Here is a 19,302-nt window from a genome sequence, read left to right on the forward strand (position 1 = left end):
CCTAGAACCCCACTGACATCTGCTCACATCCACCCAGAGCACCTCAGCATCATGATGCTGGTTATACTCAGTGGTGTGACTGAGTACCCAGCACTAGCCCATGAAGTGACCTAAATCCCCAAAAAAGGATGGTGTAGCATGCCAGAGAGGCTGCCCTAGGGACAAAAGGTGCCAAAGCCTCCCCAGAACCTGAAAGTCACCTACTAGGGCTGTTGCCACTGACAGCAATATACCCCACAGCAGCAGAGCCAGTGAGCACTTGCACCAGCACCTTCAGTGGGCCTGGGGATCACCCCACCCTCCCCACTGTTATAGAACCAACGAGTTTATATTCCCACTGTGCAGTAACAGACAGGTTATACTAAGACAGCAGAGTCTGTAGCAGAGAAAGAATTTAATGATCACAGGGCACTGAGTGAGAGGGATGGAGGAGTCCCTCAAATCTGCCTCTCTAAGGAGTTCTGGGATAGAGTTTTTAAAGGGATTTTGGAGGGCAAGGGGCTGGAAAATTGGATTGTTGATTGATTGGGACAAGGGCCATAAAGTCATCAGGATAGGGAAACTGCATTTTTGGTGAGTCAGCTTATTATAGGGTCCCTCAGACCAGATGAGCCAGTGAGGTTCTTTAGACCAGCTGATGTAATAGTTTCATCAGTACATACAACTTGGAAGAATGTCTCAAAGGGGAAACTTAATATTTCATACTATTCAAATTGTTTTTTGTGGGGCAATTAAGGGGAACTATTATCTTATAACATGATCTACATGATTCTAGGGCAATAGGCACCAACTAACAGAGTAGGCTGATTTAATGATTAATATGAAATGAGCTTCAAGCTTGGTTTATTTTTGTTTATCCCCCTCCCTTCTTCCCTGATTAATTTCATAAAGTTTGTAGGGGTGGTTTTGCCACCACAGCTTGCACCTGTATGCACAATCATGGGACCTGACAATAGGCCCAGTTACCTGGTACCATGCTGCCAGAGCCCAGATATGCTGTCTGGGGGCCTAAGGATCATCCCACCCTGTCTGCCATTTCTGGCACATGCACGAACTATAAAGGACCTTGAAAACAAACCCAACCCACCTGCCACAAGCACCCAAGCCTAGTGTTTGGGGACTAGAAATTGCCCAACTCTTGCACATCACAGCCTGACTCACGCATAGCATTGGGGGGCCTAAAGACAAACTTACCTCACTCAAAACCACCCCTGCAAAGGCCAGAATGTTGTCCAGAGACCAGATTGATCAATCTGTACTGCCCATTGCTACTAGCACTCATAACACCTTGCCAGAGACTTGCCAGAGCCTTGCCAGAGAAGACGGTCCAGGTTGTCAGTGCATGCATATATTGACCAGGGGCCTGGTGATTGACTAGCTTTGCCCACAAAAGTCTGTTCCCTTGAGCACCACTGGGGGCATGAAGACAGGCTCATCTTGCCAGATATTACCATAACAGTGCCTGTGTGTTTTGTTGTCTTGGGTCTTGGAGATCAACCCATCCTGCATGGCACCACTGGCATCACTGAATTCCTCCTGGAGGCCTAAGAATAGGCCTGCCAGGCCTACTGGCACCTGCACATATCATCCAGGGGAATGGAGATTGATCTACACCACTCACCAGCACTTGTATCTGACATATGCACACACCTCCTGAGAGCATGAAGAAGGAACAGTTCAGCCTGCCACCACCACTGACACCAGCACCCAGCCACAGATGCCATCTGGGGATCTAAGGGTCTGAGGACTGGCCAGCCCCACCCACCACTGGCACTTATACATGTTGCCTGAGGTCCAAGGGTTGCCCATCACCACTACTGCTATTGCATGCTCACCACCCAGGGGCTTAAAGAAAACCCCACCTACGTGATCCATCACTGTCACTGCTGACACCTGAGCAAGCTCCCTGGAAGCCCAAAGACAGACCTGCCTGGACCTAGGAACACCAGTGCCTGTGTACATCACTTGGGGTCCCAAGGATAGGCATGCTCAGCCTGTGGCTATCCCCACCAGCCCACTTGGCAGCCCCATCCCCAACAAAACCTCCCCAGAGCCTCCATTAACAACTGCAGCCCATGCCGCTGAGGGACTCACAGACATCACTGACAATAATCATAGCCCAAAATATCATATAGAGACTAAATTAATGCATGCACTCAAAATCAAAGCTAAAGCACCCTACCCAACCAACATTAATGGTACCTCTAGAGGAAAAAGTATTTTTCTACAAAAGTCTATCCAAAAAAGTGGAAGTTATACCCGGTGTGCAAATATCAATGTAAGGACACACGCACATACGATGAAAAAGCAAAGAAACATGTTACCTCCAAATTAACACAATAGTTCTCCGGCAACAGATTTCAACAACAAAAAGAGAAATATATCTGATGCCTGAAAAAAGGAATTCAAAATAATGATATTAAAGGAAACTCAATGATATACCAGAGAACATAGAAAAACAATACAAAGAAATCAGAAAAGCAATATATGATCTGAATGAGAAATTCAACAAATTGGTAGTCATCATAAAAAATGACCAAATAGAAATCCTGGACTGAATGAAATAAAAAATACAACTGAGAGCTTAAAAAATAGAATAGATCAAGCAGAAGAATTTCTGAACTTAAAGACAAGTCTTTTGAAATAACTCACTCAGACAAAAAAAAAAAAAGAGAGAGAAAAAATGAAGAAAGCCTACATGACATATGGGACAACAACATAATGCAAGAAAATATTCGAATTTTGGGTTTTCCTGGAAGAGGATGGCAAAGGCACAGAAAACCTATTTAACAAAATGATTCCTGAAAATTTCCCCCAAGTCTTGCAAGAGATACAAAAATTCATACACAGGAATCTCACAGAACTGTAAATATATTTAATCCAAAAGTATCTTCTCCAAGTTATATTATAGTCAAACTATCAAAAGTCCAAGAGAATTCTAAAAACATCAACAGAAAAACTATCAAGTCAAATATAAAGAAAACCTCATCAGACAAACACCAGATTTCTCACAAAAACCTTACAGGCCAAGAGAGAATAAGATAATATGTTTAAAATGCTGAAAGAAAAACTTTCAAACAAGAATGTAATACCCAGCAAAGCTTTCTTTCATAAGAAAAAAAGAAATAAACTATTCCCCAGACAAGCAAAAGCAAAGACAATTTATGACCACTAGAATGTTCCTACAATAATTGCTTAATGGAATTCTATACCTGGAAATGAAAGGACAAAATCCATCTTTATGAAAGCACATAATAATATAAAGCTCACAGGTAGAGCAGACACACAAATAGGAAGAAGAGAGAACTCAAATGTGACCACTACAGAAAACCATCAAATTGCAATTTGACAGATAATAAGAGAGAAAGAAAGGAACAAAGAAAATACAAAACAATCAGAAAACAATTAATAATATAACATAAACAAACCTCACATACTGATAGTAACCTGGAATGTAAACAGAATAAATTGTCCACTTAAAATATATAAACTGCCTGAATTGATTTTTTTTTTCATGACCCAACAATATAGTACCTACAAGAAGTTACTTCACTTGTAAAAGCACATATATACTGCAAGTAAAGAGATAAAAAACAATGTTTCCATGCAAACAGAAACCAAAACAGAGGATAATTAAGTATACTTACATCAGATAAAATAGACTTTAAGTCTAAAAGAGTAAAAAAGAGGTAAAGAAGGTCATTATGTGAGAATAAGCAGATCAATTCAGTATGAGGATATAACAATTCTAAGTATGGAGGCACCCAACAGCAAAGCACCCAGATTCATAAAACAAACACGACTAAATATAAAGGAAGAGATAGATTCCAATATATTAATACTTGGGGACTTCAACACCACATTCTTAGCATTGGACAGATTGTCTAGACAAAAGTTAGCAAAGAAACATTAGATTTTACCTGATTTTAGACCAAATGGACCTAACAGACAGTTGTAGAACATTTTATCCAACAACTGCAAATACATATTATTTGCATCAGCACATGGAACATTCTCCAAGATAGACTACAAGTTAGGCTACAAATCAAATTTAAGAAAATTTTGAAAATGGAAAGCATATCAAGTATCTTCTCAGATCACAAAGAAATAAAACTAGAAATCAATATCAAGAAGAACTTTGAAAACTGTACAACTATATGAAAATTAAACATGCTCCTGAATGGTTCTATGAAGACTTCAAAAAGAAAAAAAATTGTTGAAATAAATAAAAATCAAAGTGTAATATACCAAAACCTATGGGACACAGGAAGAGGGAAGTTTATAGCAATAAATGCCTATATCAAAAGTAGAAATATTTCAATAACCTGAAGATATGCCTCAAGGAACTGAAAAATTAAGAACAAACAAACCCAAAAATTAGTGGTAGGAAAGAAATAATAAGGATCAGAGCAGAATTAAACAAAATAGAAACTAAACAAATACAAAATAAAAAAACACAAAAAGATTTTTAAAAAGATAGACAGAATTCATAAACCACTAGCTAAATTGACCAAAAAAGAGAGAGAAGACTCAAACAAACATAGGCAGAAATGAAAAATGAAACACTAAAACTATTACCACAGAAATACATAGGATCTTCAGAGACTATTATGAACAACTATCCTCTAGCAAATTATGGAACCCAGTGGAAATGGCTACTTTTCTGGACACATGCAACCTACTAAGATTGAACAAAGAAAGCATAGAAAATCTGAACAGACAAATAGTGAGTAATAACACTAAATCAATAATAAAATTTCCCAACAAAGAAAAGCCCAGGCCTAAATGACTTTACTGCTCAATTCTTTCAAAGTTTAAAGAAGAACTAATTTTTCTCAAGAACATCAATTCTTCTCAAACTATTTCAAAAAAAAAAAAAAAAAATGAAGAGGAGGGAATTATGCCTAACTATTCAAAGAGGCCTGTATTAACCAGATACCAAAATAAGACAAGGAAACAACAACAAAAACTACAGGCCACTATTCCTATTTAACACGAATACAAAAATCCTCAAAAAATACTAACAAATTGAATCCCATAACATATCAAAAAGATAATACACCATGATCAAGTGGGGTTTATCCAACAGATGCAAAGATATTTCAACAAATGCAAATCAATAAATGTGGTACATCACATGAATAGTACGAAAGACAAAAACTGTATGATCATGTAAATAGAAGCCAAAATAGCATTTGATAAAATTCAACTTCACTTCATGATAAAAACTCTCAACAAACTAGGGTAGACAGAACATACCTCAACATAACAAAGGCCATAGATGACAAACCCACAGCTAATGTCATACAGAAAAGGAAAAACCTGAAATGCTTTCCTTCAAGAACTGGATCAAGACAAGGATACCCCTTCTCACCACTCCTGGTAAATATAAGTTCTGGAAATCCTATCCAGAGCAATGAGACAAAAGAAAGAAATAAAAGGCAACCAAAGCAGAAAAGACAAATTCTATTTTTTTTTCTTTGTAGACAACAAGATCTTACATACTAAAAAACGTAAAGAGTCCGCAGAAATCTGGAACTGATCATTGATTTCAGTAAAGTTGCAGAATACAAAATCAACATACAAAAATCTATAGTGTTTCTATGCAACACTAAAAAACTAGATTAAAAAGAAATCAAGAAAACAATCCTGTTTGAAATAGTTACAAAAAATAAAATACCTCGGAATAAATGTAACCAAGATTAAAGAAATCTACAAAGAAGACTATGAAACACTGATGAAGGAAAATGAAGAGGACACAAACAAATGGAAAGACATCCCATGCTCATAGATTAAAAAGATTAACATTTCTGAAATGATTATACTACCCAAAGCAATCTACAGATTAAATGCAATCTGTGTCAAAATACCAATGATATTCCTCACAAAAAAGGAAAAGCAATCCCAAAATTTGTATGAAATAAAAAGTCCAGATAGCCAAAGCGATACTCAAAATATTAAAATAACCAAGCTTAAGGTGTACTACCTGACTTAATCTACAAAACCATAGTAGTGCAAAAAGCATGTGATTTGCTATAAAGATAGACACATGGACCAATGGAACGGAATAGAAAATTCATAAATAAACCCATGTGTTTATAGCCAACTGACTTTTGACAAAGGCACCAAGAACATACATTGGGAGAAGGATATCCTCTCAATAACTGGTGCTGGGAAAATCAGATATTCATCTGCTGAAGAATGAAAGTGAACCCTTTCCCCTCATCATATATAAAAATCAACTGAAAATGGATAAAAGACAAACATAAAACAGTAAACTATAAAACTACTAGAAGAAAACATAGATGAAATTTTACAGGACATTAATCTAGGCAAAGGTTTTGTGGCCAAGACCTCAACAGCATAGACAACGGAAACAATCAACAGAGTTTAAGAGACAACCTGTTGAATGGGAGAAAATAATTGTAAACTATTCACCCAACAACAGACCAGTTTTCGGAATATTCATGGAACTTAAAAAATTCAACAGCAAATGAAATAATCCCATTAAATTGTGGGTGAAGGAACTGAAACACATTTTTCAAACAGAGACATACAAACGGCCAACAGGTATTAAAAAAAAAAAAAAAAGTTTAACATCACTATTCATCCGGGAAATGCAAATAAAAACTACTGTAAGTTATCATTTTATCCCAGTTAGAACGGCTATTTCAAAAAGATGAAATATAACAAATACTGGTAAGGATGCATAGAAAAAGGAACTCTTACACGTTGGTGGGAATGAAAATTAGTACAGCCATTATGGGAAAAAGTATGGAGGTTTCTCAAAAAAATGAAAATAGAGTTATTATCCAATCTAGCAATCTCACTGTTGCATGTTTTTCCAAAGTAAAGGAAATCAAATGAATACTTGCATCCCAATTTTTATTGTAGCACTATTCACAATAGCCAAGTAAAGCTCTTATAAAAATGGAAGAAACATAAGTGTCCACAAATGGATGAATGGATAAAGAAAATGTAGTATCTATACACAATGGAATATTATTCAGTCATTTAAAAGAATGAAATTCTGTCATTTTCAACAACATGTGGATGGAACTGGGAGTCACTATGTTAAGTGAAATAAGCCAGGCACAGAAAAACAAATATTACATGTTTTCACTCATATGTGGGAGTTTAAAATCTTAGTCTTATGGAGGTAGAGTGGAACGGTAGTTACCAGAGGTTAGGAAGGGTATGTGTCCAGGGTGGGAAGGGGATGAAGAAGGGTTGATTAATAGGAGCAAACATATATTTACATAGAAGAACTAAGTTTTACTATTTGATAGCACAGTAGAGGGACTATAGTTAATATGTTGTATGTTTTTAATTTTTTTAAACTTTTATATTAAGTTCAGAGGTACAAAAGCATGTTCTTTACATAGTTAAACTTGTGTCATAGGGGTTTGTTGTACAGATGATTTCATTACCCAGGTATTAGGCCTAGTACCCCTTAGTTATTTTTCCTGACCCTCTTCCTCCTCCCACCCTCCACCCTCTGGAAGGCTCCAGTTTGTCCATGTGTTCTCATCATTTAGCTCCTACTTGTAAGTGAGAAAATGCAGTATTTGGTTTCCTGTTCCTGTGTTACTTTCCAAAGGATAAAGTCCCCCATGTTTCTGCACAGGACATAATCTTGTTTTGTTTTGTTTTTTAATGGCTGCATAGTATTTCATAGTATATTTATGCCATATTTTCTTTATCCAGTCTATCATTGATGGGCATTTAGGTTGATTCCATGTCTTTGTTATCATGAATAGTGCTGCAATAAACATATGCGTGCATGTGTTTTTGTAACAGAATGATTTACATTCCTTTGGGTAAGGATTTCCGGGTCAAATGGTATTTGTGTCTTTAGATCTTTAATATTTTAAAATAACTAGAAAATAATATTTGAAATGTTCCCAACACAAAGAAATGATAAATGTTTGAGGTGATGGATATCCTAAATACCCTGATTTGATCATTACACATTGTTTGCAGGTTTAAAAATACCACTTGTGTTCCATAAGTATGTACAAATATGTACTAATAAAAACATTTTTATAAAACTGAAAGTTCACAAACCAAGAATACTCTCTCTGATCTCTAACGCTGAATGGTTTCTCATCTCTTTCTCTCCACACACTAGATTTGTTATTAAATCTCTCTGAAGACTGGCTTTTTCTGGTTTTCTCTAGTTCTGTTTCTCCAGGCATTCCAGCTTGAGTGTCAAAATTCACTCAAACATATTTTTGAAAGCAGAAATTGTGTCAGGCATCCACATTAACTGTGCCACAAAGCAGGATTAAGTATGCCCCTCTTTTCTTGGCCAGAATTCTGGGAATTAAACAGCAATTTCAATGAGAAGAATCATTAGATAGGAAGGAAATTCTAGGTGTTAATAGGACACCAGATACAGGCAAATTTCATCTCATTATCTTCCCTGACTACAAACTAGCAACTTCTTTTCTTTCTGCCTACCCCGCTCTGAGACGCAGTCTCACCCTATCACCCAGGCTGTGGTGCAGTGGTGCGATCTCCGCTCACTGCAAGCTCCGCCCCCCGGGTTCACGCCATTCTCCCGCCTCAGCCTCCTGAGTAGCTGGGACTACAGGTGCCCGCCACCACGCCCAGCTAATTTTTTTGTTTTGTTTTGTATTTTTATTAGAGACGGGGTTTCACCGTGTTAGCCAGGATGGCCTTGATCTCCTGACCTCGTGATCCGCCTGCCTCAGCCTCCCAAAGTGCTGGGGTTACAGGCATAAGCCATCGTGCCTGGCCTTCTTTTAACAAGCTTATTTTGGAAAATAGGACCATTTATAAACAGAGTTTACAAACATCCTTAACTCTTCTCAGAAATCTGTAACTAATTATTCTTTTATTCTGATTACACTTCTGAAAGCCATTTCTTCCATTCCATTGCCATTAGACCTGTTCTTATTATATTACCTGAACTTTTAAAATAGCTTTCTAAAATGTACCCCACACTACAATAATTTGCTTCATCTCATTCTTATCAATAGTTTAATAAGAAACACCGTATCTACATTTACGTCATCCCCCTGATAAAAATGTTCAGTGAACACTTCTTTCCTTTAAAATACAAAACCTCCAAACTTCACCATTTAGTTTTTCACGATGTAAACCAAAGTTACCTTGGATTGCCTTATTCTACATACTAACAAATACCTCATGCTCCAATCAAATTGGACTATGCTATTTCCAAATATATCCTTTATATTCAGCTCCATCGCTCGATTCATAGCAGATTTTCTTTTTAAAATGCCCTATTTTCCTATTTGTATTTGTTCTCATGCCGCTACTAAAGACACACCTGAGACTGGGTAATTTCTGAAGGAAAGAGGTTTAATTGACTCACAGTTCCACTGGCTGGGGAGGCCTCGCAATCACGGCAGAAGGCAAAGGAAGAACAATGCCATGTCTTGCATGGCAGCAGGCAAGAGGGAATGAGAACCAGGCAAAAGCGGAAACACCTTGTAAAACCATCAGATCTCTTGAGACCTGTTCACTACCATGAGAACAGTATGGGGGAAACTGTCCTCATGATTCCCATATCTCCCGCTGGGTCCCTCCCACAACAAGTGGAAATTATGGGAGCTACAATTCAAGATGAAATTTGAGTGGGGTCACAGCTAAACCATATCATTATTCAAATCTAAATCTCTGCTATAAAAATTATTTTCATCATTTAAAGTCCAAACCAAAGACCTTTGCTAAAGATACTCCTGATTGGTTGTGATCTCTTACTACTTTGATCTTCATATCAAGTTGCTCGCACTTTGTGTGTAACGTATATATTAACAGTATGCTAATAACACGAGAGCTTTCTATATTCCAAGTGTTGTTCTAAATATCTTTTTAATATATTTTCTCATCTAATGCTTATATCAAATAAATAATTTACATACTATAATTATAATCATTTTAAGGATGGGTAATTGTGGTTTAGAATGTTTAATTAATTGTCCCAAAGTCACCTAGCTAGCAAGTAGCTACATTTTCTAGTTACTCTATGTCCACCTTGTTATCAATTTTAAAAAATAGATTGAAAACTTGAGGTCAGCTTTTTATTTCTTGAAGTACCTAGCCCAGTATTGTGAGCAAGTTGGTAAGCAGATAGATTAGATTAGCTGGATTAAATAATACCATGAAGAAAATGTCAACAGGTGACTTCAGTCTTTAATTTGTAAAAATGGGCTGGTACAAGGTTTACTGGGAGATATTGGAAACTAGGTTTATATTTAGTTTGGCTTTTTGTGACTATATTAAAACAACTATACTCATGAGTTGTGAGATTACCCTGCTTTACAGGTGAGCAGTTTTTCATATGTGAGCTGCAGTAGATAAACCAATTCATTTCTTTTCCAAAGCACTATAAATAACAATATTCCAGTACATTCCTGTAAAAGAGAACATTTTTGGTTTGCCCTTACATGTGTTGTTTCACTATTTTGAGACTCATTAAAACTAGTTTCAATTTTTGTTGAAAAAACATTTTCCGTTAAATTAGATTTGAATCATAGAGACTAAGAAATGAAATCTTTAGAAAGAATATTTTCAAAACTAATTAGATATTTCAAGGCTATCCAATCATATAATTTAAGGGACAAATTTTCTTCTTGTTTGCTTAAATGCTGGTAGAATTTACTAAGGATTTACTATAATATTTGCTAAGATTAGATGAGCAGGTGTGGCCTATATTTCATTAATATTAGTGACCACCTGTAGCCTAAGAAAATGCATTTTAACTTAAATGTCATTCAGTTGTATTTTTCAAACTTTTATTCCACCCAAATTCTCCACAGATCATCAGGGAAATGTGCTTACCATTAACCAATATAGGAATTATTGCAGAAAATATGTATAGGAACGGACTGAGGGAGTATCCTGATGTTCAGTTTGCTTGACTACATCCAGAGCAGTACAAATCAAATTTAATTCCTAAATATTCTATTGGATCTACTTATGCAGGCAACAATTAAAAAAAGAAGTAGACTGTGAGTATCCATCTGATTGATGGCCTATGTTTAACTTCTATGATGGTGAGCAAAAGTCAATCTGATCACCCAAATAAATATTCTGAGAGATATTAATCATACAGTATTAAGACTAGAAGACTTTAGAGATCATCTGGTTAATCTGGTGAATGCCTTCTCTTAATTTAGCAGATCCAGTCTCAGAAAGATTGCATTTTACTCAAGTTTTTACTTGGAGTTAGTGGAAAAGTCAAGTTGAAACTCCATATTTCCTACCTCCAAAGAACTACACTTCCCAGTTAGCAATTTTTGTGGCCCAGAGTTAGAGCATCAAAGGGATGATTCTGAGGAAGGGATGGAGCAGTAGGGAAAAAGAAGAAATGCTTCAGTAAGATATTGATGTGCTGTGATGTTTCAGTGGGGACTTGGCATTCTACCACCCATGATAAGCTACCTAAATATTTACATACAAGAGCCTAGGAAACTATCACAGGATATTGTACATTAGTTCCATTTTCTCAAGGGTCATTTGCATTTCCATTCAGGTAATTTCCTCATCATAATGTGGTTATTATTTTTGCCGAGGAAAAACTAGATAATCTTTTTTGCATTAATATAAAACCATCATTTATTCAGTGATATGTTGGAGAAGGCTTATACCTGGATGAAGCAATTATTAAATTTTTAAAATTTTTGTGTAGTTGATGTTAAATACAGCTATTACTAAATATTAAATTATATAAATGTATAGTGAAGTATGTTATAATATCATAGGGAATCAATACTTAAAACTATTCAGTTTCTATTTATTTTACTACATTTTACTTGGAATTTATTATTTAGTATTTACTATTACCTATTTTTCTATTATTTTGAGATTTTTATGTCTATTGTACTGTATGGTAGACATGACATACAACATACTGCTCTAGAAAAATCACTTTCCAACTTTTCATTTAATAAGTACATTTGGTAGCTTGGAATCAGTCACAGAATGAGTATTTACACCATGAAAATTAGAAAACACTACAAAGCAAGGTTTGGTATACTGATTTTTCTTCTCCCAGAGCCAACTTTTAAATATTTCCCAGCATACTACTGCTTAAAATCCACTTATGATTCACCTCATGCCTTAACAGGTACTTGAAACCTTAAATCTACAACCATTTGACCACTGCTACATTGACTACTAATGTATTTCAGTTTTCTAGCAGGTTGGGGCATGCTGTATATTCTTGCATAGGGTGTCATGGTATTCTGAACAGCATTGTTTCAGATCAAGAAACTCACTTTACAGACAAAGTGTAGCAGTGGGTCAACATTCACAGAATTCACTGTTCTCTTCAAGTTTCTCACCATCCTAAAAATGCTGGCTTGATGGAACAGTGGAATGGCCTTTTGAATAGTCAGTTACAGCATTAGCTACAGGGCAATACTTCCATAATTGGAGCAAGGTTTTCTAGAATGCTGTATATACTCTGCCTCAGTGTCCAAATATATGGTGCTATTTTTCCTGTTGCCAGAATTCATAGGTCTAGGATTCAAATAGTGGAAATGGGAGTGGCACTACTCACTGGTACCCCTGGTTACCCACAAGCAAAGTTTTTGCTTCCTGTTCCCATGACCTTATGCTCTGATGGTCTAGAGGTCTTAGTTTTAAGGCAAGGAATACTTCAACTCCAAGACACAGTGATTCCCCTGAACTCGAATTTAAGACTGCCTCCTAGTCACTCTGAACTCCTCATGCTCTAAATCAACAGAAAAGGTGGGAGTTTCTATGCTGATGAGGCGATTGATGTTGACTACCAAAAGGAAATATACAACTACTCCACAATGGAGGTAAAGAAGAGTATGTACAAAATATATGAGATCCCTTATGCATCTCTTAGTATTACCATCAATGATTAAGGTCAATGGAAAATTACAACAACCAAATCCAAACAGGAGTACTAATGACCTGGATCCTTCAGAAATGAAAGTTTGGGTCATATCTTCAAATAAAGAACACAGCCATCTGAGGCACTTGCTGTACACAAAAGAATATAGAATAGGTAGTGGAAGAAGGTAGTTATAAATTCCAGCTATGACCATATGACAACTTATTCAAGCAAGGGAAGTAATTATCATGAGTATCTTCCCATTTTGTTAAAATATGTGTGTGTGTTTGTGTGTACATACATATGTAATCTTTGTGGGGTTTTTTGCCCTCTTTTATTCCTTTATCATGTAGCATGAGCTGTATTGACTTTATATCACAGTATTTATTGATTTTATCTGGTAGTATTTAAGTTACAAGATATCAAGAAGAGTAAATGTCACTCAAGAACTTTACCTACTGTCCTGAGGAAAGGGTTATTGCACTTTCAGTGGTATGCAGGGTATTTATAACATGTAGGAGAAATTATGACCCTGTTTTTTTATTTGGACTTTAAGTGTGGTTTAAGGGCATGCTTATGGGTGTCAGATAGATAAAGAAAGGACTTGTGATATTTAATTTTGTATGTCAGCTTGACTGGGTCACCTGGTGCCCAGATATTTCATTAAACATTATTCTGTGTGTTTCTATGACAGTGATTCTGGAGAGGATAAACAATTGGTAGACTGAGTAAAGCAGCTTACCCTCCCCCAAGTGGGTCGACCTCATCTAATTAGTTGAAGGCCTGATTAGAACAAAATAGTAAAAAGGCTGAGGAAGGAAAAATTATCTCTTTCTGCCACATTGTGTTGGAACATGGACATTAGTCTTTTGCCTTCAGACTTAAACTTGAACTGGAACTATACCATCAACTCTCCTCTCCTGGGTCTCCGGTTTGCCAACTGTAGATCCTGGGATTTTCTCAGTCTCCATAATTGCATGAGCTAGTTCCTTATAATAGATATCTTTATGGATATATCTGCTACTGGTTCTGTTTCTCCGGATAACCCAAACTAATTCAAATAGCTTGATACAATGGCAGGAAACTGGATTATAGAGATAGATGGACCAAAGTCCCCGTTCTATGTCTATTCCTGCCAACTTGCAACCTGTTTTTTCTTAACCTCCCCAAAGTTGTCTATTTCTGTTTCTCAGTCAACATCAATCACCCTGGCCAGCATAGTAACTCCACATCTCCTGTTGATTCAGAGCACTGGTATATAATTAATAAATACTAGGACATCCTTCTCCCAAAACAACAATAACAATAAAACACCTCATTGTAACCCAGTCTGATGTTTATGAATTTGGAATTGAAGCCAGCCTTGTGTAAGTGCCGATAGGACTGAATTTGACTATATATTTGCCACAAATGTTACAACCATGCAAGCTGCAGTGACTAGTAAACCTAAGTAGCACAATGTGGATACCTCATAAAAACAAAAAGTGGAACAGACCCAAAGAGTCTTTGAGTCCATCTTGCATATAGAGGCATAACTTTAGATTAGTTTAATCAAAGTGAAAACACACTGCCAGCCTACTTCCGAAACACCATTCCTCCCACAAGTATGTTAAGCGTTTGCCCTCTAAATCCTCATGATGTTCTATCTCCATAGAGTCACCTATTTCCAGAAGCCTACACACTGTAACAACAGATTTATGAAAATGTCATTGAAATGTTTTTTCACCAAAATAGTTACCATGGAGGTTCTTGTGCAGTTCTTAAGCCAGCCGTTATTCAAGTGTAATATTGCATGTGTTTTTTAAAAAACAGGCCAGGTGATAAAGATGCAAATATTGAGTTTTTCTTCAGAAAAAAATAAACTGCCACAGAAACACACTGCAGAGCACATTATATTTGAAAGGGTCTCTACACATTCAGCCAGAGAAGGTCTGATTTTACTAACTTATGTGGTCACTAGAATTATACTGGCAAGGAAAACGCTATGTACACTTATGGGTAGGCCGGGCTCTAGCAATTTGATGTGATTTTCAGAATGAATGTATCAAGGCCTGGAAGAAAAAGGGTAGAATTATTTTAGGGCCCAACCTCACCCTAAAAAAGATAGAACAAAATGTTGGTAGAGGGAGGATGCAAGTGGCGATAAAATGGTTACAGAAACAACTTTTGTAATGGATAAATGTATGCTAAGTTCCCACTCATTTTTAATTCTTCAATCCTTGTAAAACAGAAAATATATTGGTGATTTCTCTGAAAAATTGTGTATCTTCTCTTTTCTCCTAAAGCACCTTCTCATTTAGAGAGAGTCCTTATGTTTGAATTTCAGGCTATTGACCTAGAGCTCCCTCCTGCCAGAGTATTCCTGCTGAATAACCTAATCTGAATCACTCAAGCAGCCAGGCAAATAAGCCCATGTTAGTCTCACAGTCCATTTCAATTCAGGCCATGTAAGCAATCAATACAGAGTGTAAAATAACAAGAACACACTTGGATACTTATCTCTGTATGCCTGAGTTACCACCTCCCAAACAACCTCAAATGGTGAGTCAACAATGACAAAATCATGACTTCTTACTATGCCTATTTACAAAATCGTCTTTAGCTTTCATGACTCATGGTTCTATAGAGATCAACTAATAACCTGTATAGAGGACAATCCCCAGTTTGCAGAACTGGTATGCATTATTATAATTTATTTTCTTACTGATTATTGAATATGGATGTATTTCTTAGAAATAATTATAAAATAAAAACATACTAATTTAGTAACATATCAATTTATTTAAATGTTTGTAAAATAGGTATGCATTAATTTTTATTAAAACTAAGAATTTTATCTTAAGCATTAGATGGTTTCTTGTTTAGAATCAGTCTAATGTAGTGGTTTCTGAGACATGTGAAAAGTGTTGTAAAGAGTCTTGCTGATTCTAGCTTCTGTCTTAACTGCAGTGTGGGCAATCATCTTTTGATCTTTTGTTTTTAATCTAAGACATGAACTCTTTGAATTATAGTGTAAACGTGAGATAGTATGCCAGCAATAAAACCACTTGAAATATCTTATAGAATGAAGGAATCCTATAAATACCCATCTACTCCAAAATCAGTCATTGGATTCTCCTTGGTAAACAAAAGCTGGAGCTGGAGTACAGTGAATAAGATAAATAACTGCTCTATGTCAATTTAAAGCTTTTAGGAGATCGCTGTATGTGGAAACTTCTGCATAGTGTTAAAATTCTGTGTGGATGTGTGTTTATCTCAATACCCAGTAAATGGTTTGTATAGAAATATTAGAGCATGAAAACTATATTGTACTGTTAAGTGTTCAGTTCTTATCTTTACTCTATATTTATCAGTTTTGATATGTCAGACAAAACATTTAGCACTTAGTGTCTTATCAGTAAAATTACAATTTTTTTCTTTCCATTTTGATATCTCTCAAAATTATCTATGTTAATGAATTAAATTTCTAATTCAAAGCTCTCAAACTGCTATACAAATGCCAACTCAAATTCTTCATTTACTGAGATGTTTCCACATCTACATTGATTGAGATCCCCATCATTGTATGTAAATTGTATTTAAATGTCTATCAGGGCATTTATTCTAGTTAAAAATTTCAGTTGTCACGCTTTTTCTCCTTTTCAGCTCTGAATTTGATGAATAAAGTAAAACCCCATGTAGGAGGTATTGTTTAACTCTATGTTCAGTAGATCATCTTTTAATATATTTTTTTTCTAACAAAGTATGTGAGTGTAAGTTAAGAAGTGATATAGAAAAAGTTAACATATGAATGTTCTGAACACCTACACATTTTAATAGAGATAAGAATGATCATAACAGGAGGTAAATTCAGTTTTCTTAACTACTAGATGTGCATGAACAATGATATTTACAAGAAATATGTAAACATATTCATGACTTTTTCACACTGCCCTCATACTGGAAACTCATAAATGAGTTGCTGTATTCTAAAGTTTGCAAGTTAATGCATTTTAAAATGGCTTGCATTTTTTAGGATTGGTAAAAACTCATACTGATACTGATAAATTCTGCGGCTGGAGATGGTGGTTAAATAAGTTACAGGCCATTACACTAATGAATACAATATCAATGCTAACCTTAAATGTAAATGAGCTAAATGTCCCCACTTAAACAGCATAGAGGGGTAATCTGGATAAAAAGAGAAGACCCAAGCCATCTGCTGTCTTCAAGAGACTCATCTTACATTTAACAATAACGACAGGCTCAAAGTAAAGGAATAGAGTAATATCTACCATCCAAACAGAAAGCCAAAAAGAGCAGGAGTCAATATTCTTCTATCAGATAAAACAATCTCAAACCAATAAAAATGAAGAAAGACAAAGACGAACATTAAATAATGACAGAGAGTATAATCCAATAAGAAGAATTAACTACCCCAAATATATATGCACCCAACACTGGAGCACCCAGATTCATAAAACAAGTTCTTCTTGGCCTACAAAAAGATGTACACAATCACAAAATAACAGTGGGACACTTCAACACATCAATGACAGCTGTAAACAGATCATCAAGGCAGAAAACTATTAACCAAACTTTGGACTTAAACTTGACACTTGACCTACTGGATCCATTAGAAATCTACAGAACGTTCCACTGAACACTACAGAATATACATTCTTCTCATCTGCACATGGAACGTATTCCAGGATTGACCATATGGTCAATCATAAAGCAAGTCTCAATGAATTCAAAAAAATGAAATCACAACAAGCACACTCTCAGACCACAATGACATTAAAACAGATTTTAGTATCAAGAAGATCTATAAAGACTACACAAATTCATGGAAATCAAACAAATTGCTCCTGAATAACTCAGCTAAACATCGAAATTAAGGCAAAAACCAAAAACTATTTGAAATTAATGAAAATAGAAATACAATATACAAAAATCAATGAGATGCAACTAAAGCAATGATAAAGTTTGTAGTGCTAAATCTCTTCATGAACAAGGTAGAGAAATCTAAAATTACAATCTGACATTGAACGTAGAGAACCTACCAAAAAAAAAAAAAGAAAAGAATGAATGAATGAACCATCCCCAAAGTTAGCAGAAAAAATAACCAAAATACAGAAGAAATGAATGAAATTGAGATACAAATATTCATTGAAAAGTCAATGAAATTGAGTTGGTTCCTCAAAAGTAAACAAGAGTGATACACTGATAGCTATATTAACAAAGAAAAAAAGACAATATCCAAACAAGTAAAATAAAAAATAATAAACATGACTTTACAACTGATTTCACATTACAACTGATTTCACAGACATACAAAAGATTCTCAGAGAACAATATGAACAACTCTATGCATGCAAATGTCAAAATCTAGAGGAAATGGATAAATTCCTAAAAACTTACAATCCTCCAAGACTGAATCATGAAGAGATTAAAATTCTGAATCAGCCAATATTAAGCTCTGAAATTCAATTGGTAATACAAAACCTACCCACCAATAAAAGCCCTGGATGAGACGGTTTCACAGCCAAATTCTACCAGCAGTAGAAATAAGAGTTTGTGCTGATTCTATTGAAATTACTCCAGAAAATCAAGAAGGTGGGGATCCTACCAAATTCATTCTATGAAACATGCAACTGCCTAATACCAAAATCTGGCAATGACAAGACAAAAAATGAAACTTCAGACCAATACTCCTGATGAACAAAGACACAAAAATCCTGAACAAAGTACTAGCAAACTGAATCCTTCAGCACATCAAAAAGTTAATACATCATAATCAAGCAGGTTTTATTCCTGGGATGCAAGTCTCATTCAACATACACAAATCAATAAGTATGATTCACCACATAAAGAGAATTAAAAACAAAAACTATATGATCATCTCAATAGATGCAGAAAAAATGTGATAAAACCCAAAATCCCTTCATGATAAAAATTATCAACAGATGAAGCACTGAAGTAGCATTCCTCAAAATGATAACAGCCAATTATTAAAAAACCCATGGCCATATCCCTGATGAACATCGATGCAAAAATCCTCAATAAAATATGGGCAAATTGAATCCAACAGCACATTAAAAAACTTATCCATTACAATCAAGTTGGCTTCATCCCAGGGATGCAAGGCTGGTTCGACATATGCAAATCAATAAACGTAATCCATCACATAAACAGAACCAATGACAAAAACCACATGATTATCTCAATAGATGCAGAGAAGGCCTTTGACAAAATTCAACAGCCTTTCCAAAACTCTCAATAACTAAAACTCTCAATAAACTAGGTATCAGTGGAACATATCTAAACATAATAAGAGCTATTTATGATAAACCCACAGCCAGTGTCATACTGAATGGGCAAAAACTGGAAGCATTCCCTCTGAAAACCAGTGAAAGACAAGGATGCCCTCTCTCACCCCTCCTATTCAAAATAGTATTGGAAGT

This window comes from Chlorocebus sabaeus, chromosome 7 (assembly GCF_047675955.1).
Source record: "Chlorocebus sabaeus isolate Y175 chromosome 7, mChlSab1.0.hap1, whole genome shotgun sequence".
NCBI lineage: Eukaryota > Metazoa > Chordata > Mammalia > Primates > Cercopithecidae > Chlorocebus > Chlorocebus sabaeus.